The sequence below is a fragment of the Mandrillus leucophaeus genome, unplaced genomic scaffold (assembly GCF_000951045.1).
Source record: "Mandrillus leucophaeus isolate KB7577 unplaced genomic scaffold, Mleu.le_1.0 Scaffold628, whole genome shotgun sequence".
Taxonomy (NCBI): Eukaryota; Metazoa; Chordata; class Mammalia; order Primates; family Cercopithecidae; genus Mandrillus; species Mandrillus leucophaeus.
Genome location: NW_012106786.1, coordinates 151,955 through 159,932, shown reverse-complemented (window position 1 = coordinate 159,932; position 7,978 = coordinate 151,955). Strand labels below are relative to the sequence as shown.

The 7,978-nt window shown below is 49.7% G+C and overlaps 1 protein-coding gene across 1 annotated transcript in view; it reads right to left on the bottom strand.

The window, feature by feature from the left end:
• The window catches only part of SCAMP5 (secretory carrier membrane protein 5), a 25,438-nt gene extending 17,466 nt beyond the window's left edge, over window positions 1-7,972 (bottom strand). The window contains exon 1 of the mRNA XM_012000376.1: window positions 7,910-7,972. The gene's annotated coding sequence lies outside the window, so the exon portion shown is untranslated. The remainder of the gene's footprint in view (window positions 1-7,909) is intronic.
• Window positions 7,973-7,978: the final 6 nt, after the last annotated feature.

The following is a 7,978-nucleotide window of genomic DNA, read 5'->3' as shown; positions in this document are numbered from 1 at the left end:
AAAAAAAAAAAAAAAAAAAAAAGCCAATTTGTAACTGTAAGATGACAGAAATTTTAAAACACAGACATGAAAATGTTTTCAGAAATATCAAAATGTTCATCTTAGAACTGACAAAATTTGGAACATCTTTGTGAACTGTAAATCATATAAATGCATTACCTGTTCAAAAAAATAAAAAGTCAAGAAAGTCAAGCAGGAAAAAAAAAGAAAAAAGCACAATGGGATAGTTGGGAAAGAATGAGAAGGAGCAGCTGATGAGGCAGGAGGAGAGCCCAGAGAGCGTGGAGTCTCCATAGCCAGAAGCAGAGACTGGACAAATGTGACAATGCCACTGAGGGCTCCCATGTGAAAGGATGGCACTACTGGGACTAACGCGTTCATGACACTAACAGCATCGAGTCAGCTGTGAATCCACCAAGAATTGTTTTGGTGGTGACAGTAGTGAGAGAGAAGCCTGGCTGAGAATATAGAGCAAGAATAAAGATAGGGTACTACCTGGGTAGGATATGGGGGTAGGGAGAGGGCCCAGGGAGGGCTGCAGCTGGGGGTCATTTAAGATGGAAATAAGGCAGAGATGTGTAGGATATATAGAAAGGTTGCAATTACAGTAGAGATAGAGGCTACCTGATAGACAAAGCCTGTGAAGAGGGAGACACAGGGGCACCAGTGCAAGGAGGTGGACAAGCCTTGATCCTAACAGGTGGGAAGCCGAACAGGATCCAAGCAGATGCAGGCAGGTTTGAGGTCTTAGATGGGCAGCGAGAGCATCCCGGATGGCTGCTTCAATTTTCTGTTTTATTATTTTTATTTTCACAGGCGTTGAATTTTGTTTTATTTTTTATTTGAGACAGGGTCTCGCTCTATTGCCCAGGCTGGAGTGCAGTGGTACAATCACAGCTCACTGCAGCTTCAACATCCTTCCACCTCAGCCTCCCAAGTAGCTGGGACTACAGGTGCGTGCCATCACGCCCATCTAATCCTTTTGTTTTGTTTCTTGGTAGAATGGGGTTTCGCCATATTGCCCAGGTTAGTCTTATTTTTTTTTTTTTGAGACAGAGTCTTGCCCTGTCGCCCAGGCTGGGGTGCAATTGCCACGATCTCAGCTCACTGCAATCTCCACCTCCCGGGTTCAAGTGATTTTCCTGCCTCAGCCTCCTGAGTAGCTGGGATTACAGGCGCGTGTGCACCTGGCTAATTTTTTATATCTTTAGTAGTGACAGGGTTTCACCACGTTGGCCAGGATGATCTCAGCTAGTCTCAATGTCTTGACCTCTCGTGATCCACCCGCCTCAGCCTCCCAAAGTGCTGGGATTACAGGCATGAGCCAGAGTGCCCAGTCTGGAGCTGAACCTTTAACAAGGAATAGGGAGTTGGCCAGGGAAAGAGAATCAGGAAAGCAGGTGTGAAGGTCAGAAGAGCAATAGCATGGCATACTTAAGGAAGAGAAAGAGGCAGAGGGAGGATGAATCTCAAAGTGGAGGGAGCAAAGGAAAGGCAAAAATGGAGTTGAAAGGTAAATGGGGCTAGGTCATCCTGGCCTTGAAGGCCATGGGAAGGATTTGGAGTTTGTCCTCAGAGTCACGGGAGCCACTGAAGGATTTTATTCTTCTTCTCCTTAAAAAAAAAAAAAGGCTGGGCGTGGTGGCTCTCACATGTAATTCCAGCACTCTGAGAGGCTGAGGCGGGCGGATCACGAGGTCAGGAGACCGAGACCATCCTGGCAAACACGGTGAAACCCTATCTCTACTAAAAAAAAAAAATTAGCTGGGCGTGATGGGGGCGCCTGTAGTCCCAGCTACTTGGGAGGCTGAGGCAAGAGAATGGTGTGAACCCGGGAGGCGGAGCTTTCAGTGAGCAGAGATCGCGCCACTGCACTCCAGCCTGGGCGACAGAATAAGACTCCCTCTCAAAAAAAAAAAAAAAAATGGCCTTAAAGGTTTTTTAAATATGCCTAGCACAGTGGTGTGTGCCTGTAGTCCCAGTTACTCAGGAGGCTGAGGCGGGAGGATTGTGTGAGCCCAGGAGTTGGACGCTACAGTGAGCTATGATTGCACCTGTGAATGGTCACCGCACTACAGCCTGGGCAACATAGTGAGACCTCATCTCTAAACTAATTAGTTAATTAATATGTTGCTTTTTAGTTATGTGTAAAAATATATGCAATTAAAACAAAAATCTAAGCGCATAAAGTAGAAAAGTCTTCCCAAAATCCCCCTTCTCAGATGCCACCCCTTTAACAGTCTGATCTTTAGGTTTGGGGGATTTTGTTGGCTTTCATTTTTAATGTATATAGAAGCATATATGACAAAAATGAGATCATTCCACACATCCTGTTTTATAACCTGTTTTTTCCCACTCAACAGTATCTTGTGAAAGTTTTTCATGTCAATGAATACAGATCCATTTCAATCTTTTTAATGACTGGTCAACTGGGTCAACAACGTCCATGGCTGTGAAGCAGTCGGGTGACAAGTTGATATGGCAATCAGGAAGTGTTTTATTTTATTTATTTATTTTTGAGACGGCATCTCTCTCTGTCACCAGGCTGGAGTGTCATGGAGCAATCTCGGCTCACTGCAACTTCCGTCTCCTGGGTTCAAGTGATTCCCCTGCCTCAGCCTCCCGAGTAGCTGGGACTACAGGCGTGCACCACCATGGCTGGCTAATTTTTTTGTTTGTTTGTTTGTTTGTTTTTGTTTTTGTTTTGAGATGGAGTCTCGCTCTGTCGCCTAGGCTGGAGTGCAGTGGTGCGATCTTGGCTCACTGCAAGCTCTGCCTCCCGGGTTCACACCATTTTCCTGCCTCAGCCTCCTGAGTAGCTGGGACTACAGGCGCCCGCCACCACGCCTGGCTAATTTTTTGTATTTAGTTGAGACGGGGTTTCACCATGTTAGCCAGGATGGTCTCGATCTCCTGACCTTGTGATCCCCCCGCCTTGGCCTCCCAAAGTGCTGGAATTACAAGTGAGAGCCCCTGCGCCCGGCCTAATTTTTTCTCTTTTTAGTAGAGACGGGGTTTCACTGTGTTAGCCAGGACGGTCTTGATCTCCTGACCTCATGATCCACCCACCTCGGCCTCCCAAAGTGCTGGGATTATAGGCATGAGCCACTGCACCCGGCCAGGAAGTGTTTTATTACACTAGCAAAATTGAGCCAGCTATGAGCTCTATGGTTTCAGGGAAGTGAAAGGGGAGAAGCCAAGCTGCCAAGAAACTAGGAAAATATGAGGGAGAAGAAAAAGAGACAGATCTAGCAGACCAGTCTTTCAAAAAGCTTGACTGAAATTTTAATACACACATAGTCACAGAATATCTGGGACAAGAGTGAAACATCATACGCCAAAAGATTAATAGTAGTTGCCTCTTGGCTGGGTGCAGTGGCTCACACCTGTAATCTCAACACTTTCGGAGACCAAGGTGTTCGGATCACTTGAGGTCAGGGATTCGAGACCAGCCTGGCCAACATGGTGAAATGCCGTCTGTACTAAAAATACCCAAAAATTAGCCAGGTGTGGTGATATACACCTGTAATCCCAGCTACTTGGGAGGCTGAGACAGGAGAATCTCTTGAACTCAGGAGGCAGAGGTTGCTGTGAGCTGAGATCATGCCACCGCACTCCAGCCTGGGTGACAAGAGTGAGACTCCATCTCAAAAAAAAATAAAAATAAAAATAAACAAATAAGTAGTTGTCTCTTGATAGTGGGATAAGTTATTTGTTTTCTTTATTTTCTAAAATTTCTACAATGGTCATATATCCATCTTTTGTAGCAAGACAAAGTCATAGGTTTAAAATGGCAGCAGTGAGAGGAGGACACAGAGTTAGAAAGGCTTCTCCCAGAATAGAAGACTTGAGCATATTTATAAGGTGGGAGAGAGTTATTAAGGGAAATACCAGAGAATCTAAAAATACAATGAAGGGGAAAATAACTGATGGACAATGGTACAAAAGAGACAGGATGGGTCGGCATCCATAGCACAGATCGGGTGCATTAGAGTAGGAATCTTCTTCTACTGGGATTTGAGAGACATGGGAAAACATGGGGGTGGTTCCATCTCCCCCACACACAATCCAACCAACCTCTACATGAGCAAAGGGCCTGGCGAGAGTAGTCCAGTTTGGAATACTCCTCCCATGGAATAGAAAGGGGAACTGATGGGAATGAGGAGAGGGGTTTCTATAAGTGATGGAGGGATGGCTAAGACTGGAGACCCTTCATGGCAGCTGGAGTGACACACAGGCAAAGTGGCACAGTGGTTGAGGGAATGGAGTTCAGAAAAAACACAGAAGAGGCAATTCATGAGACGGAGAAAATGGAGGTGTCTGAGAACCAGAGGTCTCCTTGAGGTCAGAGCACATAAAGCAGAAGTTGGACTGTGGTTAGAGAAAAATACTAGAGTTTAAGATTTCAGAGGTGGCCCCATGCCAATGAGGACCACATTCAGATGTAGTTGGTAAAAATTGTGACTGAAAGAGGCACTACCTCCCCTGAGACAATGGGATGTGGAGTGGGCAACTGTGGTCTAGCACTAAAGACCTCCAGGAAAACAAGGAAGCAGAGGGAGAGGAGAAAACAACTAGAACATAGGGGCCTCAAAGGAGGAGTCTTCTCCCTAACCGGGCTCTAGCCTAACCCTTGTCCCTGGTCCCAGACAATCTCCCAAAAGTCTGCTTACAGTTCCAGAGAAGTCAGTGCAGCAAAGTATGAATGATTCAGAGTAGAAACCAGAGCACAGGGCAAAGCTGCCTTGTTTGTATATAAAGGTTAGGGCAGAGAGAATCTGGGACTTGAGAGGGCGGTGAAAGACTAGGGTCACAGAAATGGAAGCTTCCAGGCTTCTCTGCCCTTGTTTCAGGGCAAGCCTTTGAAATGGGGGGTGGGGGGTTGGAGGGGAAGACAGCAATCACTGGCCTCTGCAAACCAAAGTTCTTTTTTTTTCTTTCTTTCTTTCTTTTTTTTTTTTTTTTTTTTGAGCTGGAGTCTCACTCTATTGTCCAGGCTGGAGTGCAGTGGCACAATCTCAGCTCACTACAACCTCCGCTACCCAGGTTCAAATGATTCTCCTGCCTCGGCTTCCCTGATAGCTGGGATTACAGATGTGCACTACCATGCCTGGCTAATTTTTGTATTTTTAGTAGAGACGAGGTTTCACCATGTTGGCCAGGCTGGTCTCGAACTCCTGACCTCAGGTGATCCACCCACCTCGGCCTCCCAAAGTGCTGGGATTATAGGCATGAGCCACCGTGCTGGCCAAACCAAAGTTCTTAAAGACTACAAAACAGAAGAAGTAGCAATCTGCTCAACTGATAATCTTTTATAATGGGGATGGGGGCTACATACCCCTCCAAAGATGTAGGCCTTGGGAAACACCTCCTTAATTATCAATAAGACAGTATATACTACCTGAATTTTGTTTAAGAAACCCTGACTATAATATAGTCCATTCCTTATTGTGAAGCTAGAAGGACAGAAGCCCCCACAGTGGGGAGATTGAGGCCCCTGGCAGCAGAAGAGGGTCAAGCCTGGCTTCAGATCAGGCCAGAGCCCTAGGGCTAACTCCAGGGCTCCCTGCTCACCAGGATGGGCCCCTCATCCCTGGCACAGAAATGGTGATTCTTTTCTGCTGCCCAGATTCAATCTGCTAAGATGGAAGTTTCCCCCTCCTGCTCTACCTCTAATCCCCTCATCCCACTCCTAGCCCCATCTTCTGTCCTGAAATCCCAGAACTATGAATAATCCTCAGAAAGCAGCAGTCTCCTGGCCATGCTATCCCTGTCCTACTGATGACTGTTCAGTAGCCTCCTACAGATCCTTGCCTGGCATTCAAGGCTTTGTGCCAGTCAGCTACAAACCTCCCTCCCCACAACCTTTTGCTGCTTACAGGCTGACCTGCCTCCTACATTCCCAGCCTCACGCAGGAGATCATCTCTAGCCGCCCCCTCTGCTTCCAGTGCCCCTAAACTGGCAGCACTATCAGATCCTCTAAGTCCTGCCACCTTCTCACATCCCACCCCTTCTGGGAAGCCTTTCCAAAAACCGCTGCTCTGCATCCCGCTGCATACATTTGAGTCAGTCATTGGGCACTAAGTGTTCACGTCTTCTCCCATAATCTCTTCTTTACTCTCTCCTGGATGGAGTTTCCAGGAGGGACCCAGCACAGGGCACAGTGAATCCATATACTTGCTTAAGACTTGGACACTCTCCCAAGGGGTGGGAGGGAGGCAATTAACGCCCTCCCGCAATGAGACTAAGTCCAAAGCTGCTGTCAAACCTGCTGTATTACACTTCCTCCAGGAAACCTTCCGAAACTCCCGGCTGGCAGCATGGAAGGAAGTGCAGCCTGTAAAGGAAATGCTGTGGGGGGCAAGGGGTTGGGACAGGGACAGGGAGGCAGGGGGATGGGGGAGGAAAGGAAAAGGAAGAGGGAGAAGAACGGGGGGATGCTCTAAACTAGAACAAGGAGCATCCTCAAGAGAGGTCACTACTTAGTCCTATTATTTCATCCCTAGAGAAAGGTGCTAGCAAAGAGATGCCCAGAGAGGGGAGGTGACTTGGGGAACTTGCTTGGAGGTGGCCACTCAGGAAAATATTAAAAACAGCCACAAAGCCCGAGGTCTCTCTCTAGAACTCCCATCCTGGGACCCCACTAACTGTCCAAGGGGTTTGCTAAAGCTAAGACCCTCTTTCAGGGGCCCATTCACCAGAGACAGCCCCCTCTCAGCTCTGGAGACTTTGCCCTAGGGCTCACCAAGCCCAGAACAAACCTAAGTTAGCAAGACCTGTGTAGCCCCAAACAAAATCTCTTTGCCAATCATGCCGCTGCAAGAACCATCTACCTCTTTCAGAGCCCTGCTCCCTGAGGCAGAACACATAGGGTACAGGTTGCAAATTTCTCCAGACTTCACCACCCCACGGGCAGTCACATGGCTGAGCTCCCAGGTTCAGCCCCCAACAGCTGTGCTCGTTTTCACCCCTGTGCCTTTGCCCATACATTCTCCTGGAATGCCCTCTTTTGCCTCTCCTCCCACCCAAATCCCATCACCTCTGGAAGTCTCCTATTCGCTGGCTGTCGCCTCCCTTTCTGTGTCCCTGGGAAAGTCTGCTAGGCCCTCACAGATCTCCCCACCGGGAAGCTGGGACATTACCGGTTTAAGCCGCCTGTGACAGCGAATGCTCAGTCCCAGTCTCTACTTGGTTCCCCCAACCCCCCAGACCAGGAGCTCCCGGAGGCGGGGGAAAGGGATCGGTTCCCAAACACCTCACCTCCATCCTCGTGACCGACTCCAGCCAGCGCTGAAATGAGCCAAATTCCGGCGCCCCCAGCTCACCACCCAAAGCCCTGATGGAGCCCGCCTGGTGGCCTGGGCCAGCGCTCCCGTACCCCAGCAACCCTGGGGCGGCTGAGGTCCGCCATCCAAAGGTCGCCCGCCCCAGGGAGGTGAGGGAAGTCAACCCAGGTCCACCTGCAGGCGCTGGTTGGAAGGAAAGACCCGAAGGAGTCCACTGGCACCCCCTTCCAGTCGCCCCCATCCCCGGCCGCGCGCGCCATCCCCAGAAGGTCGGTTTCCAGGGAACGCCAGGTGGGGCTGGGGGGGATGGAGGGCCCAAAGCTCAGGCTCCAGATCCAGGGTCTGACGTCACCCAAAGGCCCAGTTCCCTCTGCGGGAGTCACAGATGGGAATGGGGGTGCTTGGTGGGTTTGGGGGGCCTGGGCGCGCCCTGAGCGCTCTTCCCCAGCCCCAAACAGTAAAGGTCACCTCCACCCCCACCTCTTCAACAGTTCGGCCTGCTCCCTGAATCCAAAGGTGAAGTGCAGAGGGTACAAAGCTGCAGCCAGCGACCCCCACCCCTCTCGCCACGCGCCCAGCTTCCCTACAAAGCTCTCCTCCCAGCCTTCATGCCCAGACTCACCTGCCGCGGCCGTTCGGCTGCCTAAAGGCCGCCGCGCTGCGCTGAGCTGCGCTGCACCAGAGCGATGCG